The sequence below is a fragment of the Misgurnus anguillicaudatus genome, chromosome 10 (genome assembly GCF_027580225.2).
Source record: "Misgurnus anguillicaudatus chromosome 10, ASM2758022v2, whole genome shotgun sequence".
NCBI lineage: Eukaryota > Metazoa > Chordata > Actinopteri > Cypriniformes > Cobitidae > Misgurnus > Misgurnus anguillicaudatus.
In genome coordinates, this window is record NC_073346.2 from 40985057 (window position 1) to 41010025 (window position 24969).

A 24969-nucleotide genomic window follows, 5' to 3' on the forward strand; every position below is an offset into this window, starting at 1 on the left:
GGCGGAGATTTAAACAAGTTCTCCCATGTTGTATAATTCATGAGAGGTGTTGTTTCAGACGGACAGCTCGGGCTTTCACTGGAAATCTTTAGCCGGCAGGGTTTTGTGCAGGAGCGCGGATCCTTTGAGAGCCTCTATTGAGTAAAGATGAAGCGTCGCTCCATCACAGACCGAATGACACGCCTCTCTCTTACACTCCACTACAATGTCTGTCATCGACGAGTCGTTCGGAAGGATGAAAACAGGGTTTACACAGAGAATACCAACAAGGTGACCGAGATGAAATTGAGGTCAGGAAATACGGAAGAAGGTTGTGTGCTAGACGTCTATAGCTCTGTTTCTCTCTGCAGGCTGAAAAGCCATCGACCGCTGTTCAAAATGTCTCATTTTTTGAAAGATGAAATCCTACCGTGGCCAGCTGGTGTTGTGTAGATGTGTTTGGCTGGTTTATGATGTTCGACGGTGGTAAATGTATTCAGAAAGTTCACATCAAACAGCAGAACTTTCAGTATAGTGAAGCCGTGGTGCTGATGCAATAAGCCACCTATCAGCTGCAATGGCTTTGCATGACATTAGCATAAATTAAGAGCCTGAGGTGATTGATATGGATGCTATTGTGTAGAGTATCTGTTTCGGACAGACCGTCTGTTTTTCTGCATGAGTTTACATTAATCATCTTTAAATCACATATGTGTATGTATGTAGCGGAGAGCACAAAGTAACGCTTTTTGGCTTTGGCTCTATCATTCAAAAAATATTTTTTTACACAACCAACACACACATTTGTCTAACAATAGAAATGTTGCATGCATGTATGTGTGTGTACACAATGTGTGCTGGTGTCTCCGGTGGCTTTACTGGGTCAGCTGGCATCTGCTGCAGGCCTGCAGTTGTCCACTGACTCTTTAAAGATAAGAACCTACATGAGCAGGTGTTTATCTCCACTGTCACAAACACACACATGTGTGTGTGTTACACCTCACAAACATTCTTCTGATGTTAAACATATAGAGTCACATACCCTACAGATCACTCATAATCGCTCACTGACTGTCTGATGCATACTTCACACAAGAAGGATAAGCACACAGATGACGTCATGTCATTTTAGGGCTTTGTTTATCAGTCTGTCTGGAAGAGTCGGTTGATGCATTGATGCCATCAAAGTTTAAGCTCAGTAGTGAGTAACTAAAGATAACTGAAGTTCAATTTAATTGTATTTATATAGCGCTTTTTACAATTAGTAGTTAAATAATAGAAGCAGGGGAAACAGAAAATTGATAGACAACATAGTGCTGAACTGAACAAGCAAGCATAGGAATATGTAAAAAAAACCTAGGAGAAAAACCCAATGGGAAAGTCCTAGGAGGAAAAAAACATTGGAAGTTATATATATAAATATATGGAAACGGATAAGGAGATTGGACGGGTTCAGACAGTGGTCGTTTGGCAGGCATCACATTTGAAGGACGGCCAGTAGATCAGTGAAGTGTTGACATTCACGGCAACAGGAACTGGGGCTATTAGTCTCATTGTCCTCGGGATCGAGGACGAGACAGGGAGAGAGAGACAAAATCCTATTAGCGTATGGGCCATTCACATGTTGTGTTGTGGTTTAATATCTGCTCGGTTCCAGACAGGCTAACTATTGCGGCATAAGTATATTACCCAGACGAGTTATGTGAATGCTTTGTTCCGTACGAGCTAACTTTTGCAAGATAAGTACATTTACTAGACAAATTATGTGAATGCTTTGTTAAAGAAAAGTCTTTAAGTGGGAAAAGGATCTACCACCTTTAGACACTTTTGATATTCTAAGGGTGGGTTGCACCAACAAGGATTAGGCCTAAATCTGGTTTAAATCAAAGCTTATTTAATTATTCCGTTGCACCAAACTTTAAACCTGTTTAAAAATAATTTTAAAAAGTCATTTTGATCCAGGTTTAAATCTTACAGTAAATTTAGATTATCTTTAATCCTGTTATGCCATTACTTTAAACTCTGTTTTAAATCTCAGTGAGGGATTAACTTTAAACTTGCATATGAGGAGGTTTAAATATGTTTTTTATAATTAAAAGTCTGGCTAAATGATTAGAAACACATACCGCGAGTGTGGTGGCGCTATTCAAAGATGCGTTTATTATAACGTCTCAACAAAGTGAGTTTGGTTCAAAAAGTTAACGATGCTCGCATGTGCTTCTCCTCTGTCACGCGTGCTCCAGTCAGACGAAAGACAGTGAATGAACGAAAACAGGACAAATGCGTCAACACATCTTGTTCATTATATCACAATATCTGAGCTTTGCGATATTTCCTGTCACAATATTTCCTGATATGTTAATCAATACAATTGTTTTAAAAGATTGTCAAATGTTTTTATTTGAATCAGACCTTTAGATTAGCCTACCGGTGTATGTAGGTGATTTATAATACAAAAATCCCATTAAGTTTGCGTGCATAAACTGTTTATTTACTTTTTGAATGACAATGTCAACATTGTTGCTGTTTAATTACACCGAAAAATTCAACATGGCGGACAAAATAAATCACAGATGAAGGGTTTAATACAGTTTAAAGTTTTAATCTAAGATTTGTTAATCTGTGTTTAATTTTAAGTGGTGCAACACAGCTCGAATTAAAATTAAACTGAGATAAACAAACCCTAGATTAGCTCTAAACTCTGCTTAATTTTATCCTTGTTGGTGCAACCCACCCTGAGGATAATTAAGAGACCAGAATTTGGCGACCGCAGTGTACGTGATGGATTGTATTCTCTAAGATATGAAGGTGCTAGGCCATTTTAGGCTTTATAGGTGATTAGTTATATTTTAAATGTATGCGATATTTAACTGGTAGTCAGTGTAAAGACTTGATTTTTAATACAGGGGGACTTTGAATCCCTAATAAATCTGTGAGCAAAGCAGACTATGTGAGTGTGATCAATAATATCTTATATCTGCTGTAAATGCATGCGATAAAACTGGAGATTCAATGGCATAAACCTGAATCCAGTTATTAATTCCTCTCAGTTAAGTGTCTGGTTCATTTCTATACACTGCTGCATCCCTGGAAAATACATAAAACCAAGATTAGAGCTTATTAATGTTTTGTGCAAATATACATCAGGAATTAATCCAGAGATTCAACAATAGTTATGATGACACATCGGTTAATTTTTCACCTCATGTGACTTCTATCCTCATTTTTTCCCCTTTATTTTAAACTTTCTTAATCTCATATAACCTGTCGGCTGGTGTAATTGGGTGAAACTACTGCTGATTTCTGTGTAAAACACAGTCGGGCTGATGTCGGGCGGCCCGATCCATAGAGTTTCCTGCTGAGCACCTGCAGGTCTGAACCATTACATACAGATTTAACCTTAAATCAGGTCTCCTGCAAGCATTTCTGAACCCAAAAGCTTTAGTCCTCTTTTCTCTGAGTCTGTCTGTCTGACTGCTTCTCAGTTTCTCTCTCAGAATAAGATGACAGGGTTTCCATCCAAACGTGAAGGAAATCTTTTCCAAATTTGCAAAAAAAAAGAAAAACAAAAAGATGCGAATTACTTGTGTTTTCATCAAGTTGTTTGAGTGAATGACAGTGGTATTGGTAACCAACAGTAAATGAAACAAGGCATGCTTAGAAATTGGAGACAGGATTGCATTTAGTTAGGATTTGGCAAGTTATAAATTAACTAGCAGTGCAGCTTGTAATTGCCAAACTGAATGCTGTGCACAGAAGAAGGAATGCAGACTTCTTGATGCAGGCACGAGCAGCAAGGGCATTACGACGATGTCAAGATCCATATATGGTAAAAACAACGTCAGCTGATACAGCAAGACAGTCACGTGGGTTTAATGTTCACTACTTCAAAATGTATTCAGCAAATATGTTTCCATCTCCCATTATTCACATTTTCTTTCTCAAACTCAAACAAGCATAAAAACGTTTTTGCAAATTAAAAAAAAAATATTGTGGAAACCCAGCTAATGACTTTTTTTGATAAGTCATGATCTCTCTCTATCTCTCTCTCTCTCTCTGTTTTCTTGTGTGATTGGCAGGTTAGATGATATAATGTGGTTTCTATAGGCAGGCGTTTCCTTTAAAGGTGACGGACACAGCACTTATAGTAAACACACACACACACACACACACACACACACACAGATAGTGATCTGTCATTATCCAGAACATGAGAAATCTTCATCTCGTGTAATTTGTTTTCTTACTGGAGGGGACAAACGCTGGACCCCCAAACATGTGAAACTCATTATCATAATCTCTTTTAATGTCCCTTATGTAAATATTTCTCTGTCTGCCTGTTCTTAGATTGTACATGAAGAATATGATTTAATGATGGCTTGCATGTATTAAGGGCATCAGTTCTGACCTATAAAGAGAAAAGATCTTAACTCACTGGAGTGTGGAACTTATTCTTCTTGTTAGTTATACCAAAAAACTAAAGTGCATGTGTGTGTGTGTGAGATGTGCATCTGTTTGCACGTGTGTGTTCATGTGTTTGTGTGTTTATATGAGTGTTCAGATGGTGTATTTGCTGCCCAGACAGATGGTGAAATCTCTGAGCTATAAACAAACTGGAGCAGCTTTAAAAAGAAGCCTGTGATTCTTCTCACTCTTTTTTATGAGTGTCACGTAAAATCCCTTCTTATTCCTGATAGGATCGATCAAGTTATACATTTAATTACAGCTGGAGATTCACTTACAGAGAGTTGCATGCTGAATATCACAGCATCTCATTTAAAGCATCATATTTAAGGATGATGACAGTCTTTCTGCTGCTCAGAATAAAAATGCAGACAATGTAAAACTGATGGTCAACACACTTGTGTTCTCTCTCGTATAAAATACATCGCTTGTCTTCTTTCTTGCTGAAAGACAGAAAGAGATTTTGGGGAGGTAGAGAACGTCTCAGCTCCTCACAGATCTCACCAACATGATGCTTTTTAAAAGTTTTGTCATGGCTCATTTCTCCAGCATTGAGGAGAAGATACTGACTGATTCACAGACCGACACTCTTCTGCAGGATTATTTTGGGTTTATGTTGTCAGATGTTTTAGGTAGTGAGACCGGTGAAGGGTAATTATTCAGACGTTCATGTCAGCTCGCACACTTACACACGCAAACAGCTGTCCAACTTTTATTATGTTGTGAAGGTTTGCTCAGTGTTTACACATACAGCTCCATTGCCAGATTTTATTTATTTTCTCCTGTAACTGTACCACAACAACATGATGCCAAAATAATGACAAATAATCTCATATTATCTGCATCCACTGCCACCCAGTAAAATATATGAAGACGTTTTTATTAAATCACAGATCCTCACAGTCATTTCTTATATGTTCAGACAAGGAGGTTTGACTCCGATCGGCTTCTCCATTCTCTTTGTGTTGTTGTTTATTGTACGTCCACATGTGCTGCAGTTATTGTGTTGTAATCGAAGGCTTTGCTCGCTGTGCGTGTACAGTAAACTGCCCTAAAACGGTTGACACATTTGTTTTATTACAGACAGAAGAGATCAGGTCTTTGGTTTTATTTTTTCCCGATGAATGCATCCGTGAAGCCGGGCGGGAAGGTTTCAGCACGACAACAAGAGATTCTGATGGAATTAATGCATAATTCATGTGACTGGATAAGCTTTAATTAAAAGCGCTGCTCGGCATTGTGAGTGAAATGAATGCGTGGTTTTTCTCGCCTGTCGCCGGCTCGTTCGCCCTCGACACGCTCGACTTATCAAAGGCGGCCCTGACTCCTCCCACCCGCGCAGCGTTTGCATAATCTGAGTGCCAGAGGGAAGTCATTACTCTACGAAACCCACAGCGGCACAGAAATCCAGATGCTTACACATCCAGCGTACAGTACACATCCTTGTGCTTTGAGAACATTACAGATTTCTGACCTGTGTAAATGCTACGGTTTGACGCTGTTTTCTGGCTGATGTGTGTTGGAGAGCATGATGTGAATAATTGAACGAGCTGCTCAGAGATTCAGATCTGATCTCAGCTGTTGGCTGGATGATGATGGAAAACATCAAATATTGCTGGGATGTGGACTGAAAGAGGGATTGAGGGATTCAGTCCACTTCATCTGCAGGGTTGCATGTGTGCAGGAACACAACAACACACAAATGTGCACACACACACACACACGCACACGCTCTTGTTATATTGTACGAGTGTTATAACCTGTAAAGTTTTAAAGATCACTAGCTTTACATTGCACAGACCCAGGTGATGCTTCTGACAGATTGCAGTGTGTGATACTTGCTAATATTGAACAGATTTTTTACCACAATTAATCCATAAATTGCTATCATCGGTAAGATAAACTTCAATTCAAGCAGTATTATTGACTGATTTACAGTGTGTGTGAAGCTGTAAACATGCAACACATTTCCTATGAAGATCTTCTCATCTTACTTTAACATTTATGTTTATTCACTGTATGCATTCAAATGCAATTTGTTAAGGATACACACAGTTGTGCTAGACTACAGCATGAATATATCAACTCAGTCCCTTTCACACATACCGTCTTTTCTGGTAATTTACTGGTAAATTGCAGTTAACAGGTCATGTGTGAACAGAACCTTTCCAGTAAATTGGGTGCTGCCAATTTATCAGTAGCCTCTTTCACACAGTAATTCTGGTAAATCACCATGAATTTACCAGAATGAATTTACCAGTAAATACAAAAATGTGCTGTTCACACACGCAGTGGCGTTCCATTATTTTACCAGTAAGACATCATTCACACATCAGTATCAAAATACCGGTAAATTCGTTGAGAAAGCGGAAGTACCTGTAGCACGCGCGAGCTCAGTGTTGTATTTGTAAACAATCCACGTCGTTCATATCCATGGTCCGTATTTTGCTGTTTTCACGTCTGTGGTAAACAGCCGCGAAGTTGCTCATGACCAAACAACATTGAATGAGACGACGTCAAACCGAAAATGCGTTTTTAACAACACTACTGTTTGCACGTTAGGCTTCACAGAGGGCGTGCTAAGGACGTCGGCAATTCGGTGGTAAGCTGTTTTAAACAACTTTGGTGAAGAAATGTGGACGTAAACTTCAGGTGTGCTCAACTTTCAAGCAGCATGTGTGTGGAAACGTCCGTAAACACTGCGGGGGTAAACGCGTCATCTGTATTAAAACGTTATGATTGGCCCGAAGCTGTCAGCACGGTCTGACGTCGTCCATTCTAAATGCCGGTAATCCTATTATTTTTGTTCACACATAGCGCTTACCGGTAAATTACTGGTAATCTTACAACCTGTCTTACTGGTAAATTGGGAGCACTGATTTACCGGAAAGGTTCTGTTCACACATGATCTGTTAACTGCAATTTACCAGTAAATTACCAGTAAAGACTGTATGTGTGAAAGGGACTAGTAAGAGAGGTTGTAAGATTACCAGTAATTTACCGGAAAGCGCTGTGTGAACAAAAAACATAGATTACCGGTATTTCGAACGGACGACGTCAGACCGCGCTGACAGCTTCGGCCAATCATAACGTTTTAATACAGATGCCGCGTTTACCCCCGCACTATTTACGGACGTTTCCATACACACGCTGCTTGAAAGTCGAGCACACCTGAAGTTTACGTCCACATTTCTTCACCAAAGTTGTTTAAAACAGTTTACCATATACTTGCCAAATTGCCGGCAACGTCCTACATGCAAACAGTACTTTGGATGCAATTTTGGTTTGGCGTCGCCTAATGGAATGTTGTTTGGTCACGAGCAACTTCGCGACCGTCTGAGTTTACCACAGATGTGAAAACAACACAATGCGTACCGTGGATATGAGCGACGTGGATTTTTTACAAATACAACACAAGCTTGTGGCGCATCACGGCGTATTTTGATACTAATGTGTGAATGATGTCTTACTGGTAAAAAGACGGAACGTCACTGCGTGTGTAAACAGCACATTTTTGTATTAACTGGTAAATTCATTGCCAAATTAATTGGAATTACTGTGTGAAAGAGGCTAATATATCACTTAATATTTTGTTTTGAACAATTTTGAATGTTTGAGATTGTGGTGTCGTTCAGTAACCACATGACTTCTTGGCAGGTTAACAGAAGTGCTAGTAAATGAGAATTAATTCAAAACACAAACCCCTTAAAAACACATCCAGGTTTTAATATATCACAGTAATATTACAATAATGATTTCCCTCTTAAGTTCACATTATTTTACTATGAAATAAAGATGTTTATAATATATCATGAGATTTATATGCTTCAGTTTCATGATAATGTTGTGCTTAAAGGTGCAGTGTTTAGATTTTAGCGGCATCTAGCAGTAAGATCGTGAATTGCAACCAAGGGCTCAGTCGACAGCTAACACCTCCCTTTTGAAAACACATAGAGAGGCTACGGTAGCCACCACAGGACAAACATGTCATCGTCTGAGATAACATTGTGATGAAAAACGCTCTGTAAAGTAGTTTATCCGATTAGAGCTACTGTAGAAACATGGCGCCGAAAAATGACGACTTCCATGTAAGGGGACCCGTGGTGTATATGGCTTTTTTTAATGTAATAAAACAATTCAGTTCATTATATAAGGTCTTTATACACCACTGATAATATAATAATTGCATTTCTGTCAAAAGATCCTCCTAAAATTTACACATTGCACCTTTAAAAGTCTCAAATAATAATAGTTTATATATAATTAAATGATAGTTTCTTTACAAATAATATAATTTCTTTCATTATCTTACTTTATTTTCATGATGAGATTATAGTGTGAGATTCTGATTGTTTTAAATGATGTTGAAGTTTTGTCTATAAAAAACTTGACTATATGGAACAGAGAACAGTGATTTCTGTAGATTTGAAGACATTTCCTTCAAATCTTTGGTGAATGTTTGTAAGACATTAGTTTCCTGATCCTGTTGGACACATTGAAGGTTTTTCAGCCTGTGTAGATGCAGATGAGATGATATTTTACATTCCTGTCTGTGTGCAGAGGCGTCTGTGGAAGACGTGTAATCGCAGGCTTGTTTTGCTTCGTAGTTTCCTAATCGTGTGTTTTTTTTAAGCATTTTTCCATTGGATGAGGTTTGACCGTGTAAAGCTTTCTCTCATCTCTGGATTTCTTGCGTTTGTGGCCAGGCGTCCCCGTTTCTTCACATCGCCATCCAGCAGACGTGCAGTCGTTTCCACTAATGAAGCGACACCACAAACATTCAGATTATCCCAGTGAGTTTTCTGAGCCAACCACAAATGATAGGCTTGCTAAGACACCAGAGAACAAACATTCATCATCACAGGAAACCCAGAGCCAAGCGCCTTGGTCACATGAACACCATGTCTATCGACTAGCAAGGATTCAGATTGGATGGATGAGAGATTGTTTTCTGAAAAATGTCCATTTTACATTGAGTATAGATGACACATACAGTAGAGTATATATACTGTATATTCGTGCACCAATGATTGAAAACTGGAGCGGGTTGATGTTGTGTGAATCTGCAGTATAAAGAAAGAGAGTTTTGTTTGGACAGTTCAGCAGCGGTTGACTCGAGCAGAAGGGATTGTTGTGTTAGACAGAGCTGGGTTTTGTGTTTGAATGACAGGCGGTTGTTTGATGTTATAGTCAGGAGAGATAGCCTGCGGGCCGGGCATCATACACCGTCTGCTGGAGTACAGCAGTCTCGCCTGGAGCGCCGTCACTGCTCTTCCATCATTCATCTCTTCAACACAGCCTGTGTGCCTTTAAAAACAGACACCAATCCACCAGTGGGAACGTGTCCTTTGAGACACCAACTGACCGAAACACTGCAGAAATTTGACAAATAAATGAAGATGAGAGAGTTTAATCAGATCATCCTAATTCAACAGAGCGATTGTCATTTGTTTTCTCTACACACACACACATGATCTTATTCTTAACTCAAATATCATTTCTACAGATTTAATTGCTAAACATGATTAAATTTCTTCTGTATAAAATGAAACAACCTGTTATTTGATTAACTATTATGAAATGACTATTAATGTCTATTAAATGTTACATTGCTGTCATGATTGAGGTACAGTACCAGCCTGGTCTCACTTGTTAATATGTAGTATTAATACGTAACTTAACACAAAACATCCTTTTTTTACGTTAAATAGATGCTAATTACAATGTTAATGTATTTGTAACATTTTATCATAGCATTATTAAGTTTTTACAGCTACAAAACATAAAACACTTACAAATCTTCCTGTATAATTACCCTTTAACCATTTTATCAATAATGTTACCACCCTAACCCTACCCAAAACCTTACCCTAAACTCAAACCCTTTTAATATCCAAAATGTAATTATAAAACGTCTCATTCTGGTTCTTCATTCTGATTGGTTGAAACACGTTCTAAGCTGTGATAAAATACCCCGGTAACCTCATGCTTACATAAGTATCAATGCGCCACTGTTGCTGCGTACTGATTTATAAAAATAAACACCACAGTCTTTAATCATATTTTCATTGTGTCTTTGCTGCGTCTGTGTTGGTTGTGAACTGCGCTCTGTTTCAGCCACATTTGATTCTGAGGAGTTACTTTGTTTGGCGTAAGAGTAATATTTGTACTAATATAATTACAACTTATTTGTGTTTTATTTGATAAAATCCTGCTATGTATATGAAGTAACAGTTTTATAAAAGCAATAAGCCCCGCAAAGCAGTGGTGTTACAGTGCATTTTATAACAGCTTCGTGTCGTGCATAACAAACGCCCCTTAGCTGTAATAAAATGCACTTTTAACCCATTCCTTCTTGTGGCTTATTGCTTTAAAAATACGTAATGTATTCTTTTTATATTCTGCAACGTAACGGACAGAAATGTGTAGGAAAAAAATAATAATATAGCATTTAAAAGATATTTAAGCCGCTAATACCGTCCTACCCAAAATAGTTTATTAAAGTCAGGTAATATTAGAAATAAAATGCATAACAGACAGAAAAGTGAAATCACAATCATTTATGTATTGCGAAATTTCAAAAGCAGAACCAAAAGTAGTTAAAATGAGGATGTGCTACACAGAAAAGTATTAAAGTTATTCATCCACGACGAGAACGTTAATCCAGTTTCTTTCTGTCAAGGCGTGCATTTCAAATTTCAAAAGTACATCGACTGAAAGACGGCAGTATCACAAATCTGTGACGTGACACAAGAGCCAATGAGCGTTTGATATCACTACCGTAAAGCAATGTGTTGTAAAGATTTTGAGGTGCAATATTTTAATTAAAATTCAATTTGACGTTTACGGTCCCTGATGAGAAATGGGATCAAGATCGCTGGATAAATAAAGGGCTAAATTTGGATCTGTTCCTCGCAATCATATCAATTTTAAAGATGTGAATTAATAAAATAAGCATCTTTTGTAAAAACGCGTTTTTGTGTGTCATGCCAAACAAACGAAATATTACAAAATGGTTAAATGATTATAATGATTATAATGAAATAGTTATTATTTTAATGTTTAAAGTGTAGTCTTGTTTAATATTGTGTCATTCTCTGAAAGTCATGAACATTTCATTAAGTAAATGAGTAAACTGTCTTAAATAAAAATACGACTGAATACATGTCATGAATATGAGTAAGAAACGCCTGCCTGGAGCGCTGCAAATTTGCCTCAAACGCGTCTTCGCGCAAGTTGAAAATATTCAACTCAACCAAAAAATTTGCATTACGCAAAGTTAAAGTAATCTAGAGTAAGGAACGCGATGCTATGCATTTGATGTGTACATAGCATTAGGCCACCACCAGCTTTGTTGTTTCAGCTAAGTTTTCCTAATCATCCATAATTATTATTACCGGTATAATTTTGCTCTCTTTATTAAGTTATAATAAAAAATACAGGAAATATATGAATGCAGATGACCTTTTACACAGCTAATGCAATGCTCTGCCCATTGAGCTATAGGAACACTTAGGGGTCGTTCACATGTCGCGCCTAAAACGTGTGGAAAATGCTAGATGCGTAGGTTCTTGTCACATGACTTGCGGTGCGCTTGCGGTATTCTGAAAAGTTGAGATGCTGTGCCGCATTGCTTCCATGCATACATTTGAAATATTGAACTTGAGCATGCAAAAGATGCGATATGTGAACCGCCCCTTACAGTATATTTGAAGGCAGTATAATGTTGTTTTGTTGGACACAGGGTCATTGTTTGTAAGTTACAGTGATGTTGGTCTACGGGCACAGGAGAGAGTTTGGGGTCGAGTGAGCTGAGGGTCTTTATTGCTCCTCTCATTGATTTATGTTGTAGAAACTCTAACATTGAGTTACTGTATGAGGGTCTGTCTGTGGGGCTAGTGCGCGTCTCTTTTTCAACATGTGTGCTGTGATTTACGCTGCTCTGTAATGAATGAGAGTTTATTGTCAACAGGGTTTGGCCGGTGTGATTAATGGTCATACTTATAATCCTCCTGTCAGTGTTTTGTAGACTTCATAACTCAATCTTTACTTCATAAAAGTGGGAATTTCCCTGTCTTTGAACAGAAATAGAGGAAACACTGGGAATCTATAGGCAGCTTTAGTTTTGCTCACAGTCGTTTTTCATGTGAATGTTCGCTGTGTCATTTATGAGTTTTATGCACATACACATGCGTTACTGTAGTCAGATTGTACTGTGGTCATCTCTGAACAGAAGCTTCACTACAAACACAATCATATCTGTATTGTTTAAGATATATTACACTATACTACTGTTTATGCTTAACATAAAGAAGATGTGAAATGCATCAGAAGACACAGTAAAAGTCAATGATCAGTTCTGATGTGATAATGTACATTAATAATACAGTAATAATACTTTATCTGTAATGTTTAGTGTAGTGATTGTATGTTGTGATTAATAAAAGCAGTTAAAGTTCAGATCTCCTGCTGCGTTTAGAAACACAATGTTGTCTGTGTTGCACTGGGCACTGTAGGGTTAATTCCTTCATGTTTTACTGTTGACATGATCAGATTTTATTGTTGATCATCTACCTGAATAAGCACAGATGTGATTTCATCTGACCATCACACTGAAGTGAGGTGTTATATTGACAGCTGCACATTCCAGCACGTCTGTGATCCACACACAGATGCATTATGGGAAAGTTGTTTTAACTCGATGCTCATGGCTTAATTCTGTGATCGTGTCCTGCAGCAATCTGATACAAAAACAGGAGGAATGTCAAGAACCTTTCAATAACATGTGCACTTTATAGTTTATATCTGAATCAAAACAACCAATACAAAACAAACATTTCAGAATTTTTGTTTTGACGTTTTATGAAATTCCAGCAAATAAATGTGCAAAATAAGGATACGTTTACAATTGCAAAGTGAAGAAAAAAATACTATCCCATCATGCACTGCAAAAAAATAGAAATCCCAACACTGAACCAAGAAAAATTGCATATAAGTATTTAAAAGAAGAATTTACTTTGATACACGTCCACTTTAGACATTTTACCAACTATAAATAACTTTGCAACTACATATTAACTAACCCAACTAACTTTCATTAGTGCATTAGTAAACTGTTAGGGCTAGTAGAATAAGTTGACATGTAGTTGTAAATTGATTTATAGTTAGTTGAATGTTTGTTGTATAGTGTTAGTATATTATATAATGACTATAGTTGACAAGAAGGTATTTGTAAAATGTCTTAAGTGAACTATTGAAATTGTTTTAAATTGATTTCATCCTGAATAGAAATGTGACTGTTTTAGTTTTAGTTTTACTAGAAAAAAAGTGAAATATGTTAATATACCCATCGAATATCTCTTCAACATTTAAGGCCAGATCGAATGTAACTTTGTTGTTGTGTTTAAGTTTCCCAGTAACTGATGTAATAGTGTTTCATTTATGCTGTAATATCATTAAATCAAATCAAAACAGGCACGTGAAACCTAGCTAGCAGGTTGCTCAAACAACAAAATCACCAGCTAACTTATTTTAAATTTGCAAGAACTATAGACTAATACAATAACATGCTTAAATAAACCCAAAACATAATTCCACATACAGTTCTCACGGACACGCGTTTTAACTGGCTATCCTCCAGACATGACGCACCACGTCTTAATCTAATTTCGGCCGTGTGGCGCGCGTGCCTGCTCGCGGTGTAAAGCGCATCCGCACGATTCTCCAAGATGCACTTGACGGCCTTTTTTGCAGCAAATGTTTTTTTGACGACCTCAGGTTTTTTTTTAAGGCTGTAGGTTTTCCCAGCTTAGGCGGGCCGCCCGAACTGCAAAGTGCTGCAGGAAACCCTGAGTCTAATGAGATGTTAGTAAAAACTTTATCAGTATCTATAGACGGTTTTGGCAGTAACAACATAAATAAACGCCTTTCGTGGAACACACGTAACTTAAGGTAAACTCCGCTAAGAATCAATAACAACAGAGTAGTTTATTTCTGATAACAAGTAGATTACCTTAGTTAAAATAATAGTTAAAGCGTATCAAGAACTACACTGAGCTAACGTTACTGTGTAAAATGTGTACTATATAATCTATACAATCTTAACTACTCATCGGCTGTCAAACCTTCCATCAAATAGCGGTAATCCATGATCGCCGTCTTCCCTCACCTTTAGCAAACCAAAACATTTGTTATTTTCCACGAGGTATTTGTTCAGACCATTAAACAAACAGAGACCGGAAGTTAAGTTCACCACACGTGCATCCGATGAAACCGCCTATAAGACTTTCTTGTTTTTTAAATGTCTTGCTTCTGGGCCAAAGATTAAATTTAAATCACTCATTACAGCAGACGTTATAAATGCCTTCAGTTAGAAATAAGTGAAGATTAAGAGCTCTTGTGGTTGGATGTCAGCGAGCGCAGGATTAACTTAAAGCTGATAATAAATATCATCACATTATACAGCAGCTCTGAGGATCTTTCCATGTTTGCCCGCTGTTCTTTATGTAACATCTCACTGTTTATCACTGAGGATTTGTGGATACGTTGAGGTTTTTTGTACTCTGGATGGTCCTGACAGATTGAGAGAGAAAGATTGAGGAAATTACAATTAACACACACAATAATATCAGACAATTTAAACATAAAACATAAACATAAAAGTCAAGTCTGAAAGTGTCATATCATGATGTGTGGTGCTCATGCACTCCTAAAAAATAAAGATTTTAATACTGGAAACCTCTGAATGCAATTGAAATCCTTTAGAAAGCTGCTTTTTAATTAAATTTGCACTTTAAAAAAATGAAACTAATCCAAGTGTCCATTAAAATGGTTTGAAATCTTCAGAAGACATTCTAAGATATACAACCAAACTCAGACGCACATGCTCAGATAAAAAAGCCTTATTAAAACGTCAGCTTTAGTCACGACTCAGGGTGTTGCGGTGAGTTATGTTTAACGACGGTCTGACGCTGTTCATTACACACTTTAAGACGTGACGTGACCTTTGCCGAGGGCCGGGGTCAGAGGTTATGACCCATCAGCCTGTCCAGAATGAGTCTGTCTGTCTGTCTGAGAGGTTTATGGTGAAAGCCCTTCATCACATTGTGCCTGCTACTTATTCATTCAGAGAAACGTTAAACGTTCTCTCGCTCGCACACGCTGATAGAATTTTAACTTCTTCTTTATGTAAGAATGCAATTTGGCATTTTCTCTGACTGCTAGCTTGAAAAAAAACGACGTTTCTTGGTTTAGACCTCAGGCGCCACAGTTTGCTTCAAAATTCTTATTGTGATATTTTAATATGTAGTGTGGAGTGATTTCATCTTTCAGTTGCTTGAATATCAGGGTAAAACTAAAAGAAATGAAATAATAAGTAGATTCAGCAGTGTGAAATTAGTTAAAGGTTTAATCTGACAGTGTTTACTAGTGAAGCAGAAGTGACTCACATTTACTGTTTAATCTGTAAGAGTTACTGTAATGAACTGACAGATACTGTGACATTATAACATTAAAATGATTTTAAATGTAGATATTTTAAGGGGACAGAGAATGAAAAAGCATTTTTACCTTGTCTTTGTTGAATAATGGTAGTCTACCCACATTCACAAACATACAAAAGTGCTAAACATGCTAAACATCTCAGTCTCATAGAAATTCCTCTTTTAAAAATGTTAGCCAGAAAACAGCCCAATCTGAAAAACTGATGCTTATGACATCACAGGCATCTAACTGCCCATCCACTTTAAAATAATTGGCTACATTTTTTGAGTGGCAGCAAAGTCAGCCAATCAGTAATGAGATTGCAAGTTAAGCCAGTAGGGGGAGCCACATAGGTGCAAAACCACTTGTGTAAAATCCCCCTAATAGAGCTTTCTTAGAGAGGTTTTTAGGAAGCTTCCAAGGCATTACAGACCCAAACAAATTTTTTTTTGTCTACATGTCACATCACATAACAAGAATAAATACTCCGTTCAACCATTCTATGTAATCTTTAAAACATGGTTCTTATAGGATAGATATCATTAAGTCGTAGGGCCCTATTTTAACGATCTAAGCGCATTGTCTAAAGCGCACAGCGAAACATCTAAATGGGCGTGTCCGAATCCACTTTTACTAATTTAACGACGGGAAAAATGGTTTGTGCGCCGAGCGCATGGTCGAAAAGGGTTGGTCCTATTGTAATGAGAGTATTTTGGGCATAACGTGCAATAAACCAATGAGAGTCTCAGCTCTCATCCCCGTTAAAAGCCAGTTGCACTGGCGCTATGTTTAATCCCTATTTAGATGACGGACTTTGTAAACTGAAAAACTAAGCAGAGGAAGAAGATCCCCAGTTTAAGATTAATGTTAAATAATTGTGTTGTTTTACCTTGTATTGAAATTGTTATTTTTTTTATTAAAACCTTTAAAACCCGTTTTCTTTTAGTCATGGAAGTAAAAAAGCAGGCTTTAAATTGATTTAAATGTATCATCAAAAAAGAATTTACAAGTATGTAAGAAAAGGTTTGTACTCTAAAAACACTTTATTTGTTACAATCAGGAGATAAAGAATTTACAAACGGCCCTCCGCACGTTTCAGCACTCGGACAGGGTTTTTTTAAGCAAAGAGTTTTTTTAAGCATTACTTAAAAATGTTTCTCATCTCACCATATCCACAGGTACAGAGTCATCATATACAATAAATCTGTGAGGTAGCATTTAAAAAAAACATTTAAAAACAGATGCATTTATTTACTTACCAGGCTCGGGTGAAGCAGCTTTTTACGCCTTCGAATGTCTCATAATTGGTCCTCATTTATGTCCAAGACACTCAGTAATAATCTTTTACATTTGAATGCTTTAATTTTTCATATTTAAAAGCGTTTTTGTGCGGCTGCGCATTCATGTATGTGCTAAGCAAACCCGCGTTGTCCTCCCGTTTATAGGCGCATATTACTAATGGGCTCTTTAAATAACAAAAAACATATTGCGCCATTGACTTTAGACTTTAGAGCAGGTTTTTGTTGGTCAATGGCGTAGTTTATTTTACTATTTAAACAACGCGGCGCTAAACGTGAAAATTATAATTGCGCAGGGTGGAAACTAGCAAAAGACACTTGCGTCGCGCATTGCGCTGCATTGCGCCCGGTGTAAGATAGAGCCCATAGTCTGTCGGAATTGTGTCTCTGATGTGCAATATAACAAATAGCTTCACTAAAGTAAAGACAAAGAGTGGAATGTAAGGGTTTTGAAAGAGATGTGTTTGACTAGTTAAACATTTCAATTTTTTTCCTTTATTTATTTGAAAGGGACAATGCACATCAATCAACATTTTTTGTTTGCACTCAAAATGTAAACGCGCCAGAGTTAGCTAAAGAACTATTTTTCATCTGCAGTCCCTTGGCAGGTCAACACAGTATCATAGTACAAAAATACATAAAAATCACAAAACAAAATAAAACACTAGATAGATAGATAATAAGTACAATACAAAAATGGGCAGTACCTAAAGATATTAGCCATAAAATCATAAATTAGTTTAGCAGCTAAAGAGAATATTCATGTTTGAGCTCTTTCAAGTCTATCAAGATATAACCGAGATAACACATACAGTACATGCATGTATGTTCATGTAAAATATTGAAATAGTAGTAAAATGTGTTAAATGGATATAAATAAAATACCATAAACTACACCCTGAAAAGCTCATAAATGCTGTTATCAGTTTTGCATTGTAAGTTAATTCTTTTTTGCTCATTATTAACAGAATGAGGGTTGAGTTGAATTTCTTGTTTGTGAATGGACAGAATGCCATTAAGCTGTAAAAACTGGAATATTCATTTAGGTGAATGACGAGTGATGGGGAAGATGACATCAGTGGATTTGGTGTTGGGGGTTTGGGTGATGCAATCTGTTCTTCAGATGGGGTTTAGTCCCCCCCCCCCCAAAAACAAACCACGCACACGCTCACACTGTGTGCTATCAGTCTGCCATCCATCCATCTCATTGTAAGAAATTAAGGTTTCATTCTTCCATGAGCTCACACACACTTCCAAAAATCCTCCAGGAATGCTTTCCAAAGACGTGGATAGAGGGGGAAACAAAGAATGGAAGGAAATTCAAAATGAAAGAAAGAGAGAGAGAGAGAGAGAGAGAGAGAGAGAGAGAGAGACATGCATTATTTATTAGCAGTATGGTCACTGGGGATAAAGGAAGATTAGTAGAGAAACAAGTAAGGCAGATTTCTAGCTGTTCTTCCTCACATTGCTGTCCATCATTATCATCATCCTCATCACTGTTGATGAAGCTGCAGCTTGATGAGTTGTTTATCATCTCTATTGAATAGATGCTTAACTACACTACAAACTACTAACAAAGACTAGGTGACTACACTGAAATATGTTTTTTATTTTTATTACAGAAAAAGTACATTGGAAGTTTTCAATAACAAAACCGCTTTCAAAGGCACGTTACCCCTTCATTTTCTTCCCCTAAATTCAAATTTGTAGAAAGAAAAATAAATTAAAAAAATAATTAGTCAATAAATAAAATAAAATAAATAAATGTTTTGAATTTTAAAAAGCTTTATATTGTATCTAACTGTTAATGCATAAATGAAACAGAGTCATAATAGGGATTTTAAAGGGATCATATTTTTTTAAAGATGTAAAATAAATCTTTGGTGTCCTCTATGTAAAGTTTTAGCTCAAAATACCCCACAGATAGATTATTATGGGGCGGTTTCCCGGACAGGGATTAGACTAGTCCTAGACTTAAAAACTTTTAAGAGCTCTCCAAACTGAAAACAACTTTCACTTACAGATCTTAAAATACATCAGGGCCCTTTGTTTTACTTCAAGATGCACACAGGTAATGTTTTTAGTAAGGCATGTTGTTTAAAACTAGTTACATTTCCTAATTAAACTAAGGCCTAGTCCTTGATTAAGCTAATCCTGGTCCGGGAAATCGCCCCTAAAACATGTTAAAATTGACACTTTTTTTGGGTGTGTCCTTTAAAATGCAAATAAGTTTATGGAATGCAAACATTGATCACCATAATGGTGGTTTGTTGAAATCGAAACTGTTGTCAATTATAATTTTTTCTCTTTCTCTCTGTACTAAATGTCAGTGCAGTGGTTGGATAGTCCAGATTAAGGGGTGGTATTATTACTGTATAAGAAGTTCCCCTTCTGACATCACAAAGGGAGCCAAATTTCAATGAGCTATTTTTTCACATGTTTACCAAAACTAAGTTACTGGGTTAATCTTTTTTACGTTTTCTAGGTTGATAGAAGCACTGGAGATCCAATTATAGCACTTAAACATGGAAAAAGTCAGATTTTCATGATATGTCCCCTTTAAATAACCTGATCATGATCAGGGTGTCTGCATTTGAACAAACTCACTATATAAAAGAATAATAATTATAATAAATGAAATGCTAGAATTTATTTATCTTAAAAACAGCTGTTATAACAGTTATTTATCTCAACATTGCACTACTACAAAAGTGATTCAGATCAACAGATGTTCATAAAACTGATGTAATGAAGTTTGTAATGTTCCTGCTCTTTGTGTTGCAGGTTGCTGCTGTGGCCCGTCAGAAATGAAGAAGATAAAGATGAGAATAAAAGAGGAACGACTCACATTTTTATTTAAATGATTTAATTTCAGGTTATTTTGTGGTACTGAGAGTCTGACGGGCCGATGAGACCGCATGCGTCCAATCAAATCTGAGTTTGATCATCTTTTTCTTTTGTTTCCACTGTTTTTCGGAGGAACGTTGCGTAACGTTCACACGTCGACTACGTGCGAACATCATTCGGTGACGCTGAAGGAAGGACTTGAATAATACGAACTGTTTGTGTATGTAGCTACCTATGTACGAATGTCTGTACAGTAAACTATCTGTCTGTCGTATAGAGAACAAACCAAATCCCCTCCGGCTCGCGATCGCACGCTAAAGAGACATCTGCGCACACACGAGCGATGTTTGAGAGCTAACATTGAGCACTTCATCTTCCACATTCTGGGCTACGGTTCGGTCCAACAGTGCCCCCGAGAAACTCTTCAATAACATCACAATAATAATACTAATAATATTGATAATGGCACTGATGATGGTGGTTTTGATGCTCTTTCAGTCTGATGGTGCACATTAAGTCGCTGCAGGGACGCCACTAAAGCAATGAACACCATCACTTATCGACTGAGACATCATCGTCTCTGTCTGTGTGTCTCTTGTGTGTTCAGATGTTGTGTTAAAAACAGGCAATACGCTTGCACTGGTGCTATTGTGCATGAAGAGAAGAAACAGAAATTTGGTCGTCCGTGTTTGAAATGAGATTATTTTATTCTTGCTGTTTCATTCGAAGGCCCGTGACAATCTAATAACAAATTGCACTCGTCACTAAATGGATCAATAATCATTTTTGCAACCTTTGTTTTATGTTTACTGTTAAAGACTCAAATGAAATCAAATTGCTTTTGTTAGGGGTCAGAAGTGCTCATGCTGGTTTGATCGGATGGTATTAGGGGTGTTTGGGGATCTTGGGAGACCAGTTAAACCAGTTCAAAACCACCTCAGGCTGTTTTAAGCTTAATAAAACTGAACCTTAAAGGCTTTTCTTAGGCATAAGCCAATTTCTGTTAGATCTGAGGTCATCTGAATATTAGTACTATACATGCTTTATTTTTGAAGGTTTATATCTACAAAAAAAGTTCATGTTTAACCCTTAACTGGCGCTGTCACCTGAGTTTACTTGAGTATTTTGCATGTAAATCTTTATTTATCCCAAAACAATATTTATTGTTGGAAAGGTCTAAGAATGTAGTTTTCATTTTTCAAAACATTTTAAGAGTAATAATAATGCAGTGACAGTCATTTATTAATTTGTGACAAGAGTATGCAGCAAACTGTTGACACCTAGTGGCCATTGTTGGTAAAACCACTAAAAGTCTAATACAAACCTCATTTTTTGAGATCATTTTATGTATAAAATATATATTTTACTGCATTATTTTGTTTATTACAATAAATTTAATCTTTATTTGAAATTTGAAATCATCTTTTCACCCCCCCCCCACAAAAAAGGGCTGCGGCAGTATAAGGGTTAAATAAAAAAGAATGTATGCACTGCAAAAAATGATTTTCAAGAAAAAAATTCTTAGTATTTTTTGTCTTGTTTTCAGTGGAAATATCTAAACATTCTTGGATTGGGATGCTTTTTCTGGATGAGCAAGGCGACCCGGGAAAATGGGTTTGGTTTTTAGACAAAAGATATCAAATTTAAGTGATTTAGTGGGGTAAGCAAAATGGGGTAAGCAAGTTTTTCTTGAATTTAGAGTTTATGAAAATTGTTCTAGATTTTTTTGCTTACCCTTATTGGCAGATTCTTCTGCTTGATTTGCACAAAATCACTAAATTTGATATTTTTGGTCGGAAAGCTAGACTTATTTTCCTGGGTCATTTTGCTCATCAAGAAAAAGCATCTTAATGTAGGAATTTTTTTGATATTTTTACTGAAAACAAAAATACTAAGAATTTTTTCTTGAAAATAATTTTTGTGTAAACTGGATTTCTCTTGATCAAAAATATGAATGACACCTTGAGAAAATGTTTTGATCTGTGATGTATTCAATAATGATGCCGTCTCTAATACCACCTGACTCTGACTGGCAAAGTACAGTAACAAAACTCAAGGTACAGGGCTGTGATGTAAAATTGATTGTCTGTTATCAAAGAGAAGCCTTTGAATGTACCACCCCAGCCTGCTTTACTAGCAAACATATCAAAAAGCCATTTCATGGGTCTTTAACATTTCATATTGTCTAGAAATCAAAGTATTGTTTCATGAAAGAAGATGGGTTGGACCCTTCCCAAAGTGCACTGGCCCGTGATTCGGGCTTTCAATACAGCGGTTCGCAATGCCGCTCTTCCTATTAATGTCCGTCCGTTTCTGCTCAACTGATAATAATCTCATTTACGTTCGGTACAGTATTTTATTGTTGAGCTGAAACTATACGTCTATTTCTGTTTAAACAATACTGTAAAATATATATATGGACTTTGCTTTCTATGAAAAGTGCAAGAGCTAATTAAACAAAAGCAATGTTTGGCCCTAAACTGTTAATAGTAAGCAAGAAGGAATTCAAATCTGTATACAGACACAAACAAGCAGGTCACCCTGTTTACAAACAAACGATAAACCAAATCACGGCACTACTGAAGTGTACAGACATGCATGTACCATCAAATCCTGACGTTTTTAACGTTTGTACAAAATATAAATATATTGATTCAGCTCATATCATAATAATATGCTCAAGTCAGAGGATTACAATCTTCTTTATGGGTTTTAAAAGGTTGTAAATGCACTTTTGCTCAACATTCCGACTTATATTGTCACATTTTGCACCTGTACATTTACAAAGGCCACGTACACACTGTTTGGGAGTGACAGCCACATTTAAATGAAGGAGTGAATCTCTTAAATGATTGTGTAGAGAATACAGAGGTCACTCCTGAAGCGCCGATGATTGGCATAATAATACAGTAACTATAAGAAGAAACACTGGCCATCATCAGAAAACTCTTGCCAGTTCTCATAGGGAAATGAATCAGTGTTTATTTAAGGAGTTCAGTTCTGTGCACACTAAACACATTTCATGTCAATTTAGTTGATATGTATAAATGTGCTGTTAAAAGTGGCTGTTATTCTCATTCAGAATGAGTTTAGTTATTCAAAGGATAAATAGAAAGCAGTAGCAGCCAATGACATTTTTTTAAGGGTGCATGATGCAAAACTCATCACAACATGTATTTAGCTCGTCATGTGTGTGGTTCATCATTTTAAAATATGTGTTCAGCGCGTCATGTGAACCTATGTGCATCTTGTCAAAAAATAAGTGCCTGCTGCACATGCGTCTGAAGGGTTTATAATAAAAGTGATGCTCGTGTTTGCCAGATACTTGCTTAATCTCTTGTGTAATCACAGTTAAATGTTGAGTGAGTGTGCGAGTATTTTGTGAACGTGAGCGTCTCTTTTATCGTGGACCCTTTTGACGCGTGTGCAGCAGGCACTTTTTTGACATGAGGCATGATGCACATGGTTCACACGACACAACAAACACATATTTTGAATTCGCACCCCTCAGAAGAGAAGTCACCGGCCTCCACTGGTAAAAAGCGCACTGTATTTATGTGGTGTGTGTGGCCTAATTCAGCTTTTGATCTGTGGAAATGATTTAAAGTTGACAAAGCATCTCACCTCTCACTCAGACACACCTGTTGAAATGAAATGACTTTTTAAATGTTGCCTGATATGTTGTGTGACTATGAGCAGACCTACATTTGAATTCTGTGTTCAGTTTGATTGAACCCTAATGCCTCCACATCCACTGTGGCATTAAACAACTTCAAGACAGTATTAGCAGCTTTTCATGCAACGTGCATGCTCAAAACCTGCGAGAGCCACAACTTTATCTGCATTACTTAAAACCACATGCTGTATTTAACCTCACTTTGAGTTGTTGAGTTTTTTATTCTCTGTGTATTGGCCCATAGAGCTAAAAAATTAACAGTACGCTGCAAAGAATGACTTTCTTGCTTAGTGTTTTTGTCTTGTTTTCAGTGCAAGTATCTAATTTTAAAATTAAGATGCATTTTCTTGATGAGCAAAATTACCCTAAGAAAAAAGTCTAGTTTTAAGACAAAAAACAACATTAAATTTATTTTTATTTATATATCATTTTTTGTGAATTTGTGCTTAAAACAAGTAAAGAAAATCTACAGAACCCCTAAGGGGACATGGAGCAAAAATTAAATAAAGTTTAGTTTCGCATGCTCACGTGAAACTATCGCATGCTCACGTAAAATTATTTCGTGCTCACGATTTCGCGTGCGCACGTGATGGTTTCGCATGTGTGCGCAAAAGTTTCACGTGAGCACGCGAAACTAAACTTAAAAAAAAATTCTGCACATGAAAGTTTCACGTGAGCACATGAAACTAAACTTTTGATTTTTTTGCTCTAATGTCACCTTAGGGGCTCAGTAAAAATCTGCGAGTGGGGTAAGACATTTTTTTTAAACTTTTTTCTTAAACACTTAATTAAAAAAAAAGTTTGCTTGTTTTAAGCACAAATTCATTTAAATTTGATATTTTTGGTCTAGATACTACACTTATTTTCTTAGGTCATTTTGCAAAATACATAAGGATTTTAAGATTTGTACTGAAAACATGACAAAAATACTACGTAAGAAAGTCATTTTTTGCAGTGTACAGAAAACAATACAGAGAAAATCTAAGAAGTAATAATGAACGATTATTAAAAATGCACATTGAGCACTGTGTGACGGTCACAATGAGACATCGTGTTTGCGTAACCATTGGCTCTCGCTTCAAGGTTGCCATCCCGATGCGATTGCATCAATATTAAATGTGTATACCCTCAAAAAACTGTAACGGGAATAGTTTTCGATTCCCAGGTTTGTTCATGCTATGGAATGTGCTGTCAATACTCTTGAAATCTGCTATTCATCTGTGA

The 24969-nt window shown here is 36.8% G+C and overlaps 1 protein-coding gene across 3 annotated transcripts in view; it reads left to right on the top strand.

The window, feature by feature from the left end:
* cdk14 (cyclin dependent kinase 14) overlaps positions 1–20747 on the top strand; it is a 141001-nt gene extending 120254 nt beyond the window's left edge. For all 3 annotated transcript variants that reach the window (XM_055211573.2, XM_055211575.2, XM_055211574.2), the window contains one exon: positions 20007–20747. The gene's annotated coding sequence lies outside the window, so the exon portion shown is untranslated. The remainder of the gene's footprint in view (positions 1–20006) is intronic.
* Positions 20748–24969: the final 4222 nt, after the last annotated feature.